General features: G+C 43.3%; 1 protein-coding gene across 9 annotated transcripts in view; it reads right to left on the bottom strand.

The window, feature by feature from the left end:
* Nucleotides 1–21,021, bottom strand: part of BCAS3 (BCAS3, microtubule associated cell migration factor) — a 781,854-nt gene that overhangs the window by 47,169 nt on the left and 713,664 nt on the right. The window lies entirely within an intron of this gene.

Here is a 21,021-nt window from a genome sequence, read left to right as displayed (position 1 = left end):
ATAACCACCACCACCATTTCCTTTTTTCCTTTGGAGCCATGAGATAGACAGGATTTTAGTGTCTATACTTTTATTTTTGAAATCCTTTTCTTAAGTGGGTTGGGTAAGCCACTGGAGTAGATATTTGTTAGAAACCAATGCATTTCATCCAGTATTTTTTGTGTTTTTACTTCTGGTTTTAGGTTTTGTTTTTTTTTTACCTTTCTTGTAAATATTTTGTAACAGTTTACTTGTAGTAAAATGGATCACAGTTTCATTTCCCTACTATGAAGCAGAATGACTAGGGGAGGAAACTATACCTATGCTTTGAGATGACTTCTCAGTGACAAAAATAAAACAAAACAAAACAAAACAAACTGAATGTCTCTTATGAAAGAAATAAATGTTCTACCAAAAACAACAACAACAGCAACAAAACTGTGTGGATAAATGAATTTGGGCTTGCCTGTGGAGAGGACAAGGCTTGTGAGTTATAAAAGACCCTGGATGAGATTCATTAGCAAGTGTGAAAAATGCCCAAATCATAGCATCAATCTGGTTACAATTTCACCCAAACTCAGCTGGTCTCATTTTAAGCTGTGCTGAGGTTTTCTGTTAAGACTCTGTCTGGGCCATGATCAGAAAATGGGGTGGAGCCCTGTGTCAGGACACAGCCTCCACCCCCAGTTCTGCTATGTACCATGGGGGCCAGGATGGCAATCAGGCTGTCATTGTTTCCCTAGCTGATAAGTAAGTTCAGGGAGCCCAATTTAGCCAATTCCCATCACTTCCCAGTACAAAAAAATCCTAAGGAATATAGTCTATTTCTGTTAAACTTAGAGGAAGAACAGATTTGGGGGATTGTAGAGAAAAGAAAGAAGAATGAATGTGCAGAAATGTTTTTTGGACATTAAACTCTTCATGTCCTTTGATCTAAAGATGTCATTCCTGGGGCTATATCTCAAAGGGATTACTGTCAAGAAGAAAACACCTGTACGTACAAAAATGCTCACAGCAGCATTACTTGTGATGAGAGAGAGCTTTAAACAAAATACAGACCAAATGACTGGGACATAGTTGAACAAATTGGTCACACAATATCACCGTGCCATAAAGATGAAGAATTCAGTGACAAAGGAGAAGACTTGTATAAAGGCTAATATGTCTGGGCCTCAGTTTACTCAATATCAATACTGACTATGGGAATCTCCATGAAGTCAATAGGAAGAGGCAACACAATGGTCAATGTTAGCACAGGCTAGCCTTGGAGATATTGCAGGCTCAGTTCCAGGCCATCACAATAAAGTGAGTCACGAGAATTTTTTTGTTATCCAGTGCATATAAAAGTTATGTTTATACTATACGAAGTGTGCAATAGTATTATGTCCAAAAAAATAATGTACACACCTTAATTAAAAATACTTTATTGCTAAAAAATGTTAACCATCATCTGAGCCTTCATCCAATTGTAATATTTTTGCTGGTAGAAGTCTTGGCTCAGTGCTGATGGAGGTTACTGACTGATTAGGGTGGTAGTTGCTAATGGTTGGGGTAGCTGTGGCAATTTCTTAACATAAGACAATAATAAAATTTGCCACTCTGATTGACTCTTCCTTTCACTTGAACACTTAGAGGCCATTGTAGGGTTGTTATTAGGCCTAATTTTAATATTGTTGTAGCTCAGAGAATAGGGAGGTCCAAGGAAAGGGATAGAGATGAGGGAATAGCCAGCTAGTGGAGCAGTCAGAACACACACATTTATTGATTAAGTTCACTGTCTTACATGGGTTGCAGTTCATGGCGCTACCAAAAATTTACAATTGTAACATCAGAGATCACTAATCACAGATCGCCACAACAGACATAACAATGATAATGAAAAAGTTTGAAATATTGCAAGAATTGCCAAAATGTGAGACACAGAGACATGATGTGAGCACATGCTGTTGGAAAAATGGTTCCAACAGACTTGCTCAACATAGGGCTGCCATAAATTTTTAATTTGTAAAAAAAAAACCAATCAAACAAACAAAAAACAAATCCTTCAATATCCGACTCACAATAAAGCAAAGTGCAATAAAAGGAGGCACACTTGTATCATCTTGCCACAATGAAAGAACATACAAACTCTCTTTTGGTTAATAATTAATAACCAGCATTCTTAGAAAATATGCTTTGTAAAGGGGGTCTGTTTGGGTGCTTCTTGGGAGGCAACTGGCGTGACAAAATGAAATGTATCGATACATTTACAAAGAGAATTCTACTAAAAAACATCCATCTGTTCATAGGAGCATAAACTTGGAGCTGGAGGGACCTCAGCAGTCCCTAACCCACTGCCCCACCTGGCAGTTATGGAACAGTTATGGAAGAGACAGTAACTGATAGAGCTGGGATGGGTAGGTGTGAGGTACACAATAGATTACCGGGAGAACAGAGATTTACTCTACGGAAGCAGAAATCTGACAGTCAAGAAGTCTAGGCAGGGAGATTCCAAAGGCACTCTTGTTATTTTGATAGCAAAGTGGATTTACCATTCAACTTGTGAGTTATGGGTGGCAGGCCCAGCTCAGTAATTCAGTTATAATGATGCTTCATTGGCTTTTCCCAAAGTGCTTTAGTGTCAAAAAAATCACTGGAGTTTTCTCACTGGAGTACTTTATCACCCAAACTGTAAATAAAAGACATTTAGGTTGGCCAGATATAAAGATATCTTACCTTAATGAGTTTACAAACTCTTTGAAAAACTAATGAGCTGTGTGACCTGGGGCAAGTCCCTTGCCCTCTCTGAGCTTCAGTTTCCTTATATGTTATCATGACGGGGTTGGATTAGATACTCTCTAAAGTTCCTTCCACATTTAATATTTGATGGTTCTGTGACTTGAGAGGAGGTAGTTCTCCCTTTACCTGTCTAATTTAGCACCACACGCCCTCCCTAAACCAACAGCAAGTGATAACAGCACCATCAACAGCAAACAGCAGCAGCAGCAGCAGACCTTTATCAAGTGCTTTTAAGGTTTGCAGAGCACTTCAGAGAGATCAGCTGTCTGCTCCTCTCATTTTCCTAATGCTAAGAGGAGGAAGAGATAAGAATGGTTAGACTGGGGTGGGGGGGGAGGGACACAGCTAAGTGGTGCAGTGGACAGCGCTCTCAGCCTTAGAGTCAGGAGGACCTGAGTTCAAATCTGGTCTCAGACCAGACACTTGACACTTACTAGCTGTGTGACCCTAGGTAAGTCACTGCCTCAAAAAGAAAAAAAAAAAAGAATGGTTAGACTGTCTCTGCTGCTACAATGGAGTTCACCACTTACTGCTCGGCAGCCATTTTGGGGACTGTCAACTCTCCTAAGAATCTTTCACATCTATATAAAGCTTTTTACTTTTCAAAGTCTTTTTACATACACAAGATTTCTTTTGATCTTGCCAACAGCCCTTCAAGGGAGGCAGTTTATTATCCTCAATTTACATATGAGGATGCTGAGGCAAGCTAGTGGTACAGGAAGGACTAGAGCCCAAGAGGCTTGCCATCGTGTCACTCTGCCACATACAGAGAAAGATGGGGGTTGAAATACTCGAGTAGGGCCTAAAATGAGACTCTTACAGATTGGGAGAATGGGAGAAGAATACGCCCACAACTCAGTTCTAAGGTGAGAACCAGAGCCAGCCAAGTGTTACCTATGCTGCTTCATCTCCCAGTCCATGCCCTCCAGGGACTGACATAATATTATCATCACATAGCTCACTCCTCTAGTTTACTTTAGAAAGATCCTTCTTCACAATACCCCTGTGAGGTGGGTAAAGATGAGGAAACTGAGGTTCCAAAAGGTAAAAATGGCTTGCGTTGACCCAGATCACATGGTTAAGGCTCAGAGCTAGAATAACTCAAGTATCCTAACTCCAGGTTTTTCCACTTAATACCACACTGCCACTCATAATACTACCCCTTGTTATACCAAATACTTTGATCAACTACGTATCAAAAAAAAGTTAGACCCAGGACAGCTAGGTGGCACGGTGGATAGAGCTCCGGCCCTGGGGTGGGGAGGACCTGAGTTCAAATCCGGCCTCAGACACTTGAGGCTTAATAGCTGTGTGACCCTGGGCAAGTCACTTAACCCTGATTGCCTCACCCCCCCCCCAAAAAGAAGTTAGACCCTGTATATAACAAGAGCTGGAGAAATGTTTGTGCCATTAATGAAAGAGTAATGAAATTTCAATGGTCCATTTCAACTTGACTATTCTAGAGCAGAGGTGGCAAACCCAGGTGGCCTGGGGCACTCCTGCTGCAGCTAGAGCCAGATTAAAATGCAGTTGGGAAATATTGAACAAAATAAACCACAGATAATGTTAATATGTGGTTTTCTAAGTCAGTGTGTGTACCAATGATCCTCTCATTTCTATCTGAGTTTGACACCACTGTTCTAGAAGAATGTCAACCGGTCTGCAGCATCTCTGGCATTTCAGTTCGGAGTTGTTAAATTTGGAAGGGGCCTTGGATACCATTGATCCATTGCAGGAGGGGAGGGGAGAATGGAGAGAAGATTAGTGATAACAAAGTACCTATGGGCACATAGCAAATAAGTAGAAGAGCAATATTTGAACCAGGTTTTCTAGTCAAGTGTTTTTACCATTGTAACATACTTCCTCATCCATATAATTAAAATCCTGGAAGGGAAGAATCTGTGGGGGTCATCTGGTTCATCCTGCTGCCAGGACACATCACCTGTCTATCATGTTGTGTAAGGTTTTCAAAGAAGCAAAATCCCCTACCTTCCCTGGGAAAGGGGAGTCTACCTCAGATGGGCTTTGCATCCTGTGGTCTAATTATATAAAAACCAAGACCAGCCTTATTTCTGTTTATCCTAGGGTAATTCCTAAACTGAACTGTTTAACTAAAACCTTGACAACATCAATGAAAGTGTTTGGATCATCGTGATTGTGTTTTAATTTCACAAATCCTGTACTTCCCAAAAGAAAACTTATACACTTAACACCTCCAATCAAGTCCAATCACTTTAAAGACATCCCACACTTAACACCTCCAATGAGGGCAGAAAGCCTTGTTTAAGGTGATCTCTTTCTGTTTGGTGACCTGTTCCTGCATTTCTGCTTTGTAACATCATAACAGACTCATTTAAATAATTATCTGAGGAATTATTTGAGTGTAAACAAAAGCACAATTCATCAAATCACCGGCTCTCATTCCCAGCCATGGACCTCGGCCAGTCCTAAACATATAAAGAATCCATTACAAGATCCCTCTGAGGCAAGAAATCAGGAATGTCTGCTTTGTCTAAATATGGTGCCTCTTCTATAATCCTTTAATATTCAGTCTTAATAAGTCGCCTTCTTTAGATGAGATGACCTCTCAAGGTCCCTTCCAGTTCCATGTGTCCTTGAAACGGATCAGGCAATTAGACTGTCTCCCTGGAAGGGCAGGCAGCGAAGGCTGGAAGTCTTGAGGCTCTGCAGAGAAAGGAGCTGGCCAGCCCAGGCTTCTACCTAAACCCCAGACTGCCCTCTCAAGTATCTATTTCAGCTCAGTACCGCTGTTGAGAGTTCTGGGTGCTGGGGAAAGCTGTCTCTGAGGCAAACGCTCAAGTTCTTGTAATACTCTATCACATCAGACAGAGAAGACGACACACTGATTCCTCTCCCCAAACCGTGAAAGGGTCTTCAAAACCCCACCACATTTGACAGATGAGGAGACTGAGGTACAGACAAGGTTTGCCTGAGACCACCCAGCTAGTTAATGGCAGAACTGGGCCTAGAGCCCAGTTCCTTGATTCCCCACAGAGCACTCAGAGGTTTAAAAAAAACCTCCCTCTTTGCTTTTCACTCACACTATGGGGGGGATCCAACAGCGAAAGACACGCATCTTTTCCCTCCACCAGAGGAATAAAAATGTTCTTGGTGAATTACCTCACCTCCTCCGGATGAAACATCCTACCAACTAGAAGAGAGACCTGGCCTCAAAACAGGGGCCAATGCTTTTTTTTTTCTAAGGTAGAACATGAATTCCAGTCACTGTCTGAAACCCAGTGTTTATTTGGTCTTCCCCAACTCTGAGATCATTTATATACTCAGGTCCGAGTACTGTCTAATAAGCACTGAGCCTAGGATCAGGACATCTAATTGGCAAGTGAGATCAGTCTGAGGTTGCCGAAGAGATGTTGCAGTTGAGTTGTCTCTTCCCGGCCCTGAATCGGAAAAACTTGCAAGGGCTCAGGGAGGTTATGGGGGTATCAGGCTTAATGCTGATCAAACTTCTCTAAGTTCACAGTTGCCGCGGCAAAAGAAGTCATTCCTTCCTCCCAGTAGAACATAAGCTCCTTAAGAACAGGGATTGTTTCATTTTTGTCTGTCTTCAGCACTGAGCAAGCACAGTGTTTGGCACCTGGGTGATGCTTAATTCTACTCCTTGGAGTAGAATTCTACTCCCTGGCTTAGGTGTTGGAGAGTCTGTGGCTGCCTGCATACCACAGTGAGGCATCAAAGTACATGTGCTGCCCTGGTACCTAAGGCCTAGATGCAGAGAAAAGCCTCTGGCATAGATCATCTATAGAGGATTTATGAAAGGACTCATCAATTTCAATGTTCCCTCTAACAGTGCAGATGGAATCCCATCCACACCTGCCTATTAATGCATGTCTATGTCCTCCAATAAATACATAACAGGGAAGTCATGGCTAAAGAGTAAGACACATGAAAAGCCAGGAGGCTTTAGAGGCCTGTAAGCCCTATAGGAGTCTACAGTATGACGATTTAGCTGCTCCCGAAGCTAACGAGATCTGAGACTGCATTAACATAAATAGTGCTCAGAACCAGGTTCATCACTTACTAGGCAAATCACTGAGTCTCTCTGTACTTCAGGTTCATCAACTGTAAATTGAGAGAGTCAGACTGAATGTTCTCTAAGGTCCCTTCCAGCTCTAAATCTATGACTAAATCTAAATCTTTTTGAGACTTAGTCTTCTCATCTGTAAAATGGAGATAATAGTTCTTCCTCTCCCTATCAAGAGGCAGCCTGTTATAGAGGAAAAGCATAGGGACCTAGAGTCAGGAGAGAATCTTTCACATCCCAGCTCTGAAGCACACCAGCTGTGTGCCCTTCAGCTTGGCTGGGCCCCAGTTTCCTCATCTATAAAAGGGGGAATAAGAATACGTTGACTATTTGCTCACAGGGTCATGGTGAGTGTGAATTATTATCATCTTACCTCACTGGGATTATTTCAAGGAAAGTGTTTTGAGAGCCATAAAGGGCTATATGAGACATTAGCTGCTAGCGCTATTACAAGTTATAACAATAATAGAAATTTTCAAGCAGGCACAGAAAAGAGTTAAGGGGGAAACTGGGACCATCCGTCTTCTCCAGCTTTGCTGGGATCCTAGTCTTGGGGAGCAGCAAGGCCTGGAGGCCTTTAAGCCCCATAGGGTTGGAAAGCCTCTCCCTACCTGAACACCAGGCCCCTATGTAAGGGAAGAACTGTGGGCACTGTCAGGAAGAAGGAGTAGCCCAAATTTCCTTACATTTCTAGTGGCCCATCTTTACACTGTGTCTGTAGGTTACATGTAACAGCTTGTGGACTGAGGGGCTTTTGGATTTGATTAATTAAAAAAATTTTTTTAAATGTTAAAAGCCCATCTTGTAAATGATCACCAGATATATATGCTACCAAGTCATGGACCAAGCCAGGAATAGTTGAGCCCTATGTGATATATGGTGTGGGGAGAGTGGGGGTTGGGGAGACCCAGTTGAGTCAAAGGCAGGAAGGAAAAAAGCCATTCCTGTCTGAAGATCCCCCCTGAATAGATGCTGGAGGTTTTGGCCTTGTCACTTCTAGTCTTCATCAGACAGCTGGTGGCTGTGTAAGGCAGAGTAGCATCACAAGGTGAGATGATTGAGGGGAAGGGTGATTGTGGCTGGCCCAGCACAACCTCAGGCAGGCAGCATTTAACTCAGCTCGTCCTCAGCCTCTCCAAATCCTGGCACACCTCCTCCTGCAGGGCTTGGGTCTGTATCTGGCAATTCAGGGGAAGAGAGGCACACCAGTCTCTCTTATGGGATCAGGGCAAATGACCCCCTCCCTTCCTCAAGGATGAAAGAAGGTACTGTGGGGAAGGGAAGTTCCTTCTCCAGCGGGATTCAGCATGGCTTTTCCTGACAGTCCTCGAGGCTTCTGGGTACCATGGGTGGGAGGAGAAGAGAAGGGAAGACACAGCACAGAGTCTGGCATACGACAGGTACTTAATAAAAGCTTGCTCTAGATGTGAGGTGGAATTATTCTGATCATCCAGAAGAAGCCTGACACAGATTTTTGCCTTTTCTTCTCAGGCATGATTCCCAGCTGGCATTGGTTTTGGAGGGAAATTAAGCTGCTTTTGACTTACAACACTGAGGATGATCACAAGTTCCTGGAGGATTAACTTGGAAAGGAAATCTATTGGGAAGTGCAAGACAATAAAATTCGAGTATAGAAAGAATGATGGACTCCGAGCTGAAACTAAGGTCTAGGCACCTAGGGGACAACTTATGCCCTTTCCCATCACAACGAGAATCATTTTAAAATATTACCATATTAATCTGAATACTGGCTGTGTTTACCCATCCCTCAAATCTGGCTTGGATAAAACCTAAGTGGTACCTAGAATTAGCATTATTTTTCAATGTATATGTAAATATTTTGCCTTTCAAGATACCTAACCTATGTCAGTACCAATATGGTGCTTGTTATGCATTTACATATTTTACATGGGAGAAAGCCCTACTCTTTATGGTACAAAGATCTTGAGGTGAGGGACGGCTTCAGCAACAGCTGGACTGTTGGTCAGCTCTCACAGAACTACTGTCCCAACCATAAGATGTAGGCTATGTAGATCAACAGAGAGTGGCATGTGAATGCCTGGCATGACGCCTGGCATTGGAAATGGCATGGCAAGAAATGCTAGGATCAAAATAAACTGTCTACTTCACAGACTGTACTCCCTAGTCTTGGTTTCCTTCTGCCTTCCCTGCTCCTGAGGCAGTTGTGGGTTCAAATCTGGCTTTTGTTACTTTCTCTGGGCCTCAGTGTCCTCTGATATAAAATGATCGAGCTGGACTAGATGATCCACTAAAGTCCCCTTCTGGCTAGCTCTAAACCCCAGAGTTTTATCATCTGGTTTTGCTTATCTTCCTTATGACCCGCTGCTTTGAACTTGAACCACACTGGTCCACAGCTCGGTCCCTCTGATGGCTGGATTACAGTTTGTTTTTCAGATCACCCAGCTGCTCTGGATATAACCACTGACTATGCGGCCATTAAGACAAGAAGAGCTGCACTTTCATTACTATTAGGCCTGCAGTGGTGTTTCTGTCTGAATCACCGTGATTTTAGGCATGGTGATTCTCTTCCTCCAAGGTGAAATAAATTGCTCTTTCAGAGATAAAATTGTGACTATCATGAAGATGATCTGTGCTACTCCTCCCCTCATTAACATAGTTAATCACTCTTCCTTGGGATGAGCTACTTCACTCCTTGGTCCTCGATCCTCCCTCTACACCTTGACCACAGAATAACAGACTCTTAGCGTTAGAAAGGAATTCAAGGGCCACATAGTTCAACAAGGAGAAGAATCTCTTCTTTATCACACCTAACAAGGAAGTGGCAATAAAGCTTTTGCTTGACGGCCTCTGGAGAGGGAGAACTCACCACATCCCAAAGCAGAGGATTCCCTATTTGCATAGCTTTAATCGGTAGGGAGTTTTCCTTCTTTTGCATTTTGGAGTCAATCAGAATAAAGTGGGTCTCTTTTCTATGTGACAATCCTTCGTATACTATTGCTCTTTAGTTATAAATTCTAGGGTGATCTCATTCATCTTTATGTCTATGGGAAGAAAGAGAAAGGTACAAGGAGTTCTTCTATGATGGAGATAAAAACACATCCAGGTTGGTGGAGGTTCACCCAAGATCAAACAACCCAAGATAAGAAGACCAGGCAATTAAATGTTGTTGCACTCATCCCCCTCCCCCAGTGTGGTGTGTTCTTTCGCTGGGCCATGAAGTCTCTGCAGACTTCCCGACAGAGACAAGGAAATCTTTGATGTCCCCAAAATCTCATCAGCCCAAAGCGGATAAGAATCTCACTATTCCCTACTGAGCATGAATGGAAGCCAAGGGACTGAGGTTAGTTCTAAGGAAGAAATGCCTGATAGCCTGGATGATAAAACTCCAGAATAGGGAGGAAAGTACCACTTCCTTTCCTGATGATCTTCTGTTCTGGATTACTTCAGTTGGAGGCAGAATTGAATTGGATGATCTCCTAACTAGCCCCTCCCAAGTTCCATGGTCTGATAGTGGATCTAAATGACCTATACACTGGCATGAAGATAGCTGACACACTCAATAAATACTGTTGTTTGACTGACTGAAATGGAAAGGCAATAAAATAATAATACTAATAGCAACTGATGTTTACAGAATGTGTAATAATGATGGTTCATTTTTATATGATGGTTTACCATTTACAACTTGCTTTCGTCACATCAGCCCTGAGGCTGAGACGGTAAAAAAATCTACTCAAGCTCACAGGGCAAGTAAGCAACAGGGCCAAGACTCAAACCTACGTCTGCCAACACCAAGTCCAGCTCTCTTTCCACTATGACACTCTGTAGATTTTAAGGCATAAGGGCAATTGGTCATTCAGTTGTGTTTCCAAGAGTTCATCCGCACAAGCAGTGATTTTTGGTTAGTCTATGGCCCCAGCCCCAAGGTTCACTTGGCATACTAAGGAGGCCAACTCCATCTCCACAGCATTTGTCCCCTTCTCTCCCAGCTTCTCTCCACCTCCACAGGTATGAACTCAATCCAGGCCCTCATCACCTCTTGCCTGGATTATTGAAATAGTCTCCAATTGATCTCCCTGCCTCCAATATTTCTCCTCTCTAATTTATCCTCCATCCAGCTGTCAAAATTATTTTCCTAAAGCGCCGGTATAGCTTTACATCACATCATTTCCCTATTCATGAATCTGTTTGGCCTTTAAAGATCTTCAGAATCTGGCTCCAGTCTACTTTTCTGGGCTTACTGAACATTATTCCACTTTGATCCCTATAATTATTAATCCACTCTCCCTCCCTAAATTATGTCATACTTTATCTGTTCACACCTACATCCTGTAGTATCAGTTCTATATCTGTATTCCATTCCAAGGTGTGAATTATATCATTTGTTGATAGTATCTCATTTAGCCCTTTGCCACCTTGGTGTCTCTTGCCTCTGTCTCTTACCCAGGGGCCTACTTTTTTTTCCCCCTGGTTTTGGGATCATTCATTCGCAGGAAGGCTGCCGAACTGATAACAACTTAATGTGTTCCCTTTTTTTTTTTTCTGAGGGGGTCTTATCTTTTAAGAGGGATCAAAGCCCTTGGCTAAAGGGGTAAAGCCCTGAAGGTTGAAGGTTAGTATCAATCTTCATTAATGCCACTTATTGTTTTTCTGGGTCCAAGATATACTTGTACCATGCAGCCCATTGTAAGCCCAGGCTGGGGCTCCCCAAACACACATTTATGGGTGCCCCTCCCTTTTCTCATGTGGCCCTGATTCCAGATATTATGGGCCTTTAATGAACTTTAGGGGAGGGGCAGTTTCTGTTCTTGCCAAAAAAGGCACCCATTTGGACTTGTTATCTTTCCCGTTCCCCATCTCACCGCGTTGACCTGTCAGTCCTCTGCCTCTATTCTGGCTCACATAGCTAGACAAACACTTCTAGCTTTTTGCTCCCCATATGTGGCATCCACACTGTGGGGAGCAGACTGGAGCAATGGAAAGAGTGCTGAACGAGGAGCCAGAGGCCCCATGTTTGGTACCTGCCTCTGCCATTCACTACCTGTGTTACGGGCGTTAGATCAGGTTTAGAGCTAGAAGAAACAAACCTGAGCGGTCACCTAGTCCACTCCTCTCATTGCAGAAACTGAGACCGAGAGGATTAAGAAACTTGCTAGAGGTCACGCAGGTACTAAATGTTAGAAGTCGAACCGAAAAGAAGTCCTCTGACTCCAAATTCAGTATCTGTGACATTGGACAAGTCATCTCACCTATGTAGGACCCAGGGCACTCAAGTAGAAGTCCTTTCTATTTCCATTCCAGTTCTAGATCAACGACAAAGATGATGACTCCTACTTATGGACACCATCTATGGTGCAAGGAATCAGGAGGTCACGTGCCTGCAGCTGCCCTCTGCTGGTCCCAGTAAAACCTCCGAGCAAGAGATGAACCAACACTTTTCCCTGTTTGTTACCTACTTGGACCCTGCCTGTAGGCAACTACTGCCCACTCTACCTCTGTGTAAGGACTGACTAGAAGATACTCGCTGAAGATGGTAGGGTGGGAAATCTCTATGGCTGGCTAATTCTTTTTTTGACCAGGCTATGTTGTAAATTCACTTTTTTTTAACCAAAAAAAGTTTTTATTCTTATTTTAAATACAAAAAAGAGAAAATTAATATATGGCAGAGAACAAAAAAGAAGATTCTCTGTGAAATTGTGAATCTTCATTTCATACTGCTTGCTTTTTTTTTAAAGTTCATCAATTGAGGAATGGCTGGACAAATTTTGGTATTTGGTTGTAATGGAATACTATTGTGTTATAAGAAATGATGAGCAGGATGATTTCAGAAAAACCCGGACTTCCATGAACTGATGCAAAATGAAGTGAGCAGAACCAGGAGAACATTGCACACAGTAACAGCAATATTGTATGATGAACAACTGTGAATGCCTTAGCTATTCTCAGCAATACAATGATCCAAGACAATCCCAAAGGAGTCATAATGAAAAATGTTATCTGCCTCCAGAGAAAGAACTGATGGAGTCTGAATGTACACCAAAGCATACTGGTTTTCACTTTCTTTTTTTCTTTTTTCAGTTTTCTTCCACAAAATGACTAATATGGAAATATGTTTTACATGATTGCACATGTATAACCTATATCAGATTGCTTACTCTCTCAGGGAGGGGAGGGAGGAATGGTGGGAACTTGGAACTAAAATTTTTTTTAATGTTAAAAATTGTTTTTACTTGTAATTGAAAAAAATAAAATATTATTTTTTTAAAAGTACATAAATTCTACATATTACTTTCAAAACTCTCCTGCTTATTTGAGCTTCCTTCTCTTCCTCTCTATACAATAAAAAAAATGTTACGATGGTCTTCTTTCTTTTGGCATCGCTATTGCTGACCTCCCTCTCCCCATAACCCCTTTCCCTAATTAAAAACTGAAAGAAGAAAAAGCCATTATAACAAATAAGCATGATCAAAAAAAATGAATCCACACAGTGGCCATGTCCAAAAAAGCACGTCTCTCTCTGCACTTCATGTCAATACCTTTCTATCGGGAGGTGGGTGAGATACTTCACCCTGGGTCCTTTGGAGACATGGGTGGTTACTGTTGAACCCCACTCCACCCCCCCCCCAAACACTTGAAAAGCAGCAAAAGAACCAAGATTTGCCACATAACTCCAAGGCTCAGCTTTTGGTTGGAACAGCACCCAAAGCCTAAGGCTCCCATCATGACAAACGACCCCTTGTTGCCCATTCGTATTATTCACACCACGGGGCTGTCAGTTCCTGGTGGTGTGCTGTGGCCCAGCTACATACCTAGAGATTTAAATTCCTCGATGAAAACAAAAGAGAATACCCAACCCAAATAACTTTCAGACATCACACTGGGCTGCTCAGTCTTGGGCTGGATCCAAACAATGCTGAAACCATTTTCATCCCATTCAAGTCTTGTTATCCATAAAACATCCCTGAACACAAACACTTCTGTGTCCCATTATGGGCTCCTAACTTAAACATTCTGTATATCTCAGGGAAGGGCAATTAACCTCTTGGTGGCTCAATGTAAACTCTGAATAGGCCAGATGATACCCATTTCTAAGATCCTGATTTTGGAAACTAGGTCCGATTAGGAGGCAGGTAGATGACCATTGTGGCACCCTTGACTGGGATGTGTGAGAGGGTGGGGGTGGGGAGAAATGGAGGTTCTGGCTAATTGTAGCTGGCTTCCTGGTAGTGAGTTTGGATGAACAGATTCTCTTTCTGATCCAGTTCCTGCAGGGCACCTTCATGAAGGGCATGGAGGGAGGCAATGTGCCTTAGAGGATTGGACTTAGAGTGAGAAGGACCTGGGTTCAAGTCCCCGCTTTGCTATTTACAACCTGGATCACCTTGGGAAAGTCTCTCAACCTTTGCACAGAGGTAGTATGGGAAGAGTGTTGACTTTTCTTGCTGATCTTGGGAATCCTGAGACCTGAGTTCAAACCAGCATATCTGCTACACTACCTATGTGACCTGAGGCAAATCTGTTAACTGCCGTAGCTGCTGTAGGCCTCAGTTTCCTCATCTGTAAAATGAAGGATAATCTCTGAGATCCCTTGCAATTCTCGATCTATGATTCTAGCATCCTTCTAGCTAGGAATCAACCATCCTCTGAGGAGCATAAAAAATGATTATTAAAAGGGACATACTTTGACAAGTATGGTGTCATGGGGAAAGGGTTAGACTTGGAGTCAGAGAGTTTGGGTTCAAATTCAAGCTCTGCTACTTATTAGCTGTGTGTCCTTGGCTAAGTAAACCCCCTCCCTTCAGCAGAATGAGGGCATTTCATTAGATAGACTCAAAGTTTCCTTTCAGTTCTAAATCTATGATCCCATGAAAGCACTTGCAGTAGTTGTGAGAATCACAGGAATTTTTCTGACTGAGGTAAATTCAGTTGGGGGAAAGTAGGAGGGTTTAGAAAACATATACCAGCCAGGCCCACTGTTCAGCAGTGTTAACATGAATCCAACTAGCACTCTAATTCCCTAATCAAACATGGAGAAAGGACCAATGGAGTCCAAATGAAACTATATATAAACTCTCCCACTAATGGAAAGCCTATGCACCAGGATCTCAAACAAGTAAGCTATCTATACTTATCTTACCAGGGAAGGCCCCTCTCTGCTCAAATGGATTTCCCATTGGGCACAAGAATGGGTACACCACAGTGGGGAAAGGGGGAAGGGAATTAGTGCCTACTATGGGCCAGGCACTGTGCTCAATGCTTTACAAATATTATCTCACTTAATCCTCACAACAACCCTGGGAGGTAGGTGGTATTGCTAACTTCATTTTACAGTTGAGGAAATGGAGGCAAACAGAAGTCAAGTAACTTGTCCTGGTTACATAGCTAGTAAGTGTCTGAGGTTGGATTTGAATTCAGGTCTTCCTGACTCCATCCCTCTATCCACTGCACCACTAAGCTCCCTTTAGGAGGTAGATCCTGGGAGGGGGAAGCTATAGTGATGGGACCCTATGGTTGGAAGCCTGGGTTTGGGTTAAGGTGCAAGAGACTGTTAGTTGTACCACATGGCACAGGTATCATAGGATCATAGTAAGGGTACCCTTGGCTGCTCGTACTCTACAACAAAGCCCTAGTTACCCAACCCCAGGAATGGCTCTGTCAACTGTGTATTTAGCTCTCCTGACCCTCCCTCTTATGGTTCTTAATGAACACTGGTCCATCTCAGTGTGGATAGGAGAGTTTAAAAAAAGTCAGAGTTCATGCAATGCCTTCTCAGGAGCTAGGCAATTAGAGCCTTGCACCAAAGAAGAATGTGGTCCCTGAACAGATACTTTATACATCTCTTTGTTAACCAATCTTTTACTGAGAATGAGTTCTAGGGCAAGTTTCTCTAACTGAAAACAAGGTTTCATGGATTTTTCATAACTGAAGTGCTTAAACAGCTCCAGACTTAGGTCTTTCACTGTCAACAGAATCATTGATTTAAAGTTGAAAGGAATTTAGCTCAGAGATCATTAAGTCCAACCCCATTGTTTTACATATGAGCAAACTGAAGGTTAAATGACCTGTTCAAGGTCACACTCACACACACACTTTCTCATCATCTATAGATATATACACCCATGCATGTGTAAATATGTTTTATGCATATATACACACATGTATGTGTAAGTATGTCTCTATGCACAAATGAAATAGTATAGTCAGAACTAGAACTCAGGTGCTCTGCCTTCTAGCTTAGTGTCTTCGCATAACACCACCCTTTGAAAGTGCACACCTATGTTTGTTGTATGAGCAGAGCCATAACTACCATGGGTAAATTGAGCTTGGTTTCAGTATGCCAACAAGGGAGGTGTGCTTTCTCCCCATAGCAAGTACTTTCTCCATACCTTACCTTCTATTTCTCCAGCAATGGTCAAACAAGACTCCCCAGCTATCACCCCTAGGGTCCCACCTCCATGGTGTAATTTTCCCAGGTCCTGCCTTTCCCCGCAATGAGGGACATACTCTTTGAGGGATGGGCTGCCGTGTTGCCTGTCTGTCTCTCCAATCACATTTGCTCCGTGTGTGTGTGTGTGTGTGTGTGTGTGTGTGTGTGTGTTATGTATATATATATATATATATGTATATATATATATATGTACACACACATATATACACACACATATACAATTCTATAAGTGGGAATAAGCTTTATCTTCATTTCATGGGTTCTAGAAGGGTAGACAGAGAGGTTGACTAATTTACTCAAGTTCATACATCAAAGCAGCTGAGACTAATCTATGAGCTCTAGTTTTCAATTGCACACTTTCCACTAGGTACTACACTTTCTATTCTGCCCTTAAAAGCACTGAGGTGAGATTTTTTTGTTCTATGAGCCTAATCTAAACTGTTGCTATGTGGTTCTCACTCACTGAGTCTAAGACTCTCATCCACAATGGTTTTTCAGAATTAACAAGCTTTGGATGTGATAGTGGGGATAGAGTGGGGGGAGGAAGTGAGGAAAGGAAGAATTGAGAGTGGGAGGTGAGGTGATAAGGCTAGCTCACAGCTGATGGCCATTTCCAGCCAACTAAGTGTGTGTTTGGGTCAGGAGCTTTGGGGTAATCTTGACAATTGCTAGCCCCCGCAGGACAAACAGTCCTCAGAAGATCACAAGTTGCCTCCTGAACAGTCTGATTGAGTAATCGAGTCCGAAAGAACACAGGGAAACGGAAGAATCAGAGGGGTTTTTGCAACACTTTTTTTTTTAAACCCAGGGAATCAGATGTTGACTTAGGCTTACTGAAAAATGGGGTGTGGAGAGGATGAGACGGCTGTGAAGGAGAGAAATGAGGGTCTAGTATTTTTTTTTTAAAGGCTCAGGACAGCCTTCCCATAGAAGGACCTCTGAGGATTTTCCATGGGACACTGAAAAAATCATTTGCTCATTGTCGCCAGGGAAAACATCTTCTGTCTTCGAAATGGAAAAGGCATTAACTAACTCGGGGGAGGAATGAAGCAGTGGATCATACAAAGCCCACGTTTGCTACCATATACGCTGGTGACTGGCTGGCTGGTACACTTGGGATTGGCCCTTCTCTTTCCAGGCTGGTTCTGGTCTGACTCATGGCTCCATAAGCCCTTACAACTGCAGACTTCCACTTCCAACCAAAACCAGAGCCACATCTGCAAATCGGATTGAAACTCTCCCCCACCACCACCCCAGCCTTTCCACTCCCCCCCAAAGAAATGATTAAAAAGTTAAAGAAACACTTCCATATGGAAGAATCCGAGCTCAACAGGTCACCACAAAGATACTTCAAACACAATAAAACAGGAAGAGCTAAAAAAAGCAGAGAAACTCACAGAACCCACACAACCTTTTACACAGAAAAAAAATGTCACCCTGGGTAGTTGCACACAGTTCAGAAAGCTGTTTGGCAGCAGAATATGTCCTTAATCTGCTCAATTTGCTTATTATAGTAAAGGGTTAGAAGAATTTGAGGTCCAGGGCCAAAAATACTGCAGTAATCTTTTCTCTTCCAAAAGTAAACTCACTTAAAGTGAATTAACTTCTTTGACTGAAATATTTCAAAGTCAAAAGTGCCCCCCACGCAAGGCCCTGAGAGCAGCTATGAGGGAAGACTCTGCTTTCAAAGTTGGGGCCTCTCTGTAAGGATAAAGACTCATCTGGTCATTCAACAAGTACACATTTTACTGAGCACCAGTAGGTACCTACTAAGGGGTAAGGCCTAGTGCCAGGAGTAAGAGCTGTAACTAAGTATTCTGAACCCAGGACAATCAGCACAAAAAGTGCCTTTTGTGAGTGAGGGATGATAGAGTCCTGGGGACCAGGATGAGGCCTCAGGATGGGTGAAGCGGAGTGGGGGAAGAGAGGAGCTTTCTTCTCACTAACTAGAGGTTATGTTCTGTTGTTGGACTGCAAATGCTATCAATGCCCTCTAAATTAGGTGTCCTAGGCCCTAGCTGTCCCATCCTAGTTATGGCTGTGTTAAGAGCTGGGGTTGGGTGTGGGGGGGGGGGAGAGGAGGAAGAGAGTAGGGGAAGCAAAGACACAAGTTTACTGGAGATGCTTCAGTTTCACATGTAAAAACGTTTCATCGTATCTGAGTATGCAGAAGGAATACTCAGCCGGGCATGCATAGGCTATCTCTAACTGGAAGCACTATGATGCATTGGAAGGCATTTGTTAGGAAGACTGCAGTTTCCTCTGACCATTTCTAACTCAAGGGAGATAAGTCTAAGTTGCTAAGCAGAGGCAGGACAGAGTCCAAGATGACCCCTGAAGGGATATGTCTCTGCAAACCCCTGCCAGTCAGCAGAGGCATGCTAGAAACAGGCTCCTGTCTTTAGAAGGTAATATACAACACAGGCTCCTCTCTTAATCCCACTTCACACGGAGTCTGGCAAATCAAAGGGCCGCAGGGAAAGCATGTCAGGATGTTGGCAGAAAGATGACTGTAAGCACTTTGATGCTCCAAGGGGCAGACCCAGGGCCAGGGGCACCTGGCACAGCTCAGCCCCTGGTCCTGGAAACTGTGCTGCCTTTTGTGGCTGCCTCACGTGGGACCCCTGCTAATGGTTTGTTTACTGCAGGAAGACCTTGCAATTACCTTGGAAAGCTGAGTGTGGCACACCCTTGACAGCTCGTCCAGCCAAACACGGAATGCCCTCTCCAGCAACGAGTCCCAAAAGAAATAGGAAATAGCAACCTCTTCACTTAGTGATGCCACCGGAGCTCTACTATATTCTGTTCTCTTGAGATGTGAACTAGGCAGTAGCAAATCAACATTGGGGTCACGAGGCTTGGCACTGTGGCCGCTGCCTTGCTGAGTGATGTTAGCCAAATCCTTCAGCCTCTCTGTGCCTCAGCGATATGGGCAAAATGGAGTGAAGACTCCCTGCCTCAATCTACTTATCCTACCAAAGGGGAGCTGGTGGCATTTTTTATTAAAGACAGAAAAAGAAGGAATGAAAAAGGAAAATCCTTCTAGGTTGAAGGAAAGGAAATGATAGCTCTGAAAGTCTGTGAGTTGTTTAACATAAGGGCTCAATAATCCTTTCACTAGTCTATCTCAGCTTTGCCACTAATTTGCAGGGTGACCCTGGGGCAGTTACTATAACCCTCTGGGCTTCTCTTTGGTCTTTTGTACAATGAAGTGGGAACAAGAATAGATGGTCTCCAAGATTCCTTCTGATTCCAAACATCTGGGATTGCTCTAGGCTCCTAAGTCCAGAGCCTAATCATGAGGTTACCAGTGATGGAAAGCCAATCCAGGCCTATGCCAGGTTTGAAGGGTTTCTGAAGAGCACAGTACCCAACTGTTGTGGGAAAGCCTGAGGCTCTCTGCTGGCTGCCTACCTTGCCTTGGAGGGAGATGCTGGTAGAGGCTGACAAAGATAATAAGAGGGAAACATGGAGGAAATCAGGCCTGTCTGCTTATTGATATTCAATATCCAAAAGCTGAAGGCCAGGCCGAGGTGCAAAAAGCTTAATAGTATTTGTAGTTGGAATTAAAACTTTCAAAGCCAAGGTTGTAGGCAGGGGTAACGTATGCAATGGCATCTGGGGCTGCAATCAGCAAAGGCTTTCAAGCTCTGCCAAAGCAAACAGGCAAATAACGAATCCACTTTACAGATCATCAATCTGGCCCCCAACTTGCCAAGGTAAATAGTACAAAGCTGCAGTTTGCTTTGCAAACTAGGGAGCTGGGAGTTCAGTGAGGTCCACATCCAGGGCAGCAAGGCTGGGCAAGGCCTCTGGAAGGTTTAACCCAAGGGAAGTCCAATAGCAGGAAGTCTGAGCAAGCATGTTAAAGACCAACAAAAAAAAAAAAAAAAGAAAAGAAAAGGAAAAAAAAAGGCCTGGAGCTCAAAGAACTCCATTGCGGAGGCCTGGAGGACAAACAGAAGACATTTGATGGGGTGGGCCGTTAGAGCAGGCTAGGGAGAAGAGCTACAAAGTCAGGATGGGACACAGAATTTAGGGAAGGGCAAAAATGACACTCTCCTCTAGATTATCCAACCCACGACTGACTCCAGCTGGGCCCAACCAATGTTTCATTTTAGAGCTTGATATGATCTGGCTCTGGTCATGGTCGAGTTTATGGCTTGTTTGTTTGTTTGTTTGTTTTTAAAGAGAAAATTGAAAACATCAAATAGCTTCCCCCCCTTTTGTTCTCAATGTAGGAGCATTAATTCATGGTCTTTTTCCTCCTCTCAGCTAATTCCTCCAGAGGCCTAGGCAGTATGGTGCAATGGTGAATGTGCTGAACTTGGAAGCAGAGAACCTGGGTTTAAATCCTGACCTGCCACTCATTATTTGTGTGACTGAGGACATGTCACTTCCTCTCTGGGCCTCAGCTTTCTCCTCTACAGAGGAATACCCATTAGGAATAACCCAGCTGGAAGGGTATATGGGAGTGGGGGCTATTCCCAGGTCACCACTGAGGACGATAACCAACTGGCCAAAGAGCCTTAAGCAACAAAGGAGCTCTTGAGCTGGAAGGATGGTTTTAGGCCAGGGGAGTGAAAAGAGAACTGGTTTTGGAGTCAGAGAACCTGGGTAGCACATAGTAGGAGCTCAATAAATGTTTGCTAATGAGCTGATGAGGATGAACTGAAAGGCACAGAAATCAATATGAATCTTTACTTTTACATAGACTCCTACACACACACACACACACACACACACACACACACACACACACACACACACA

The sequence above is a fragment of the Vombatus ursinus genome, unplaced genomic scaffold (genome assembly GCF_900497805.2).
Source record: "Vombatus ursinus unplaced genomic scaffold, bare-nosed wombat genome assembly UNPS02014797.1, whole genome shotgun sequence".
NCBI lineage: Eukaryota > Metazoa > Chordata > Mammalia > Diprotodontia > Vombatidae > Vombatus > Vombatus ursinus.
The sequence above is the reverse complement of the archived record's forward strand: the minus strand, read 5'-3'. Positions and strand labels throughout refer to the sequence as shown.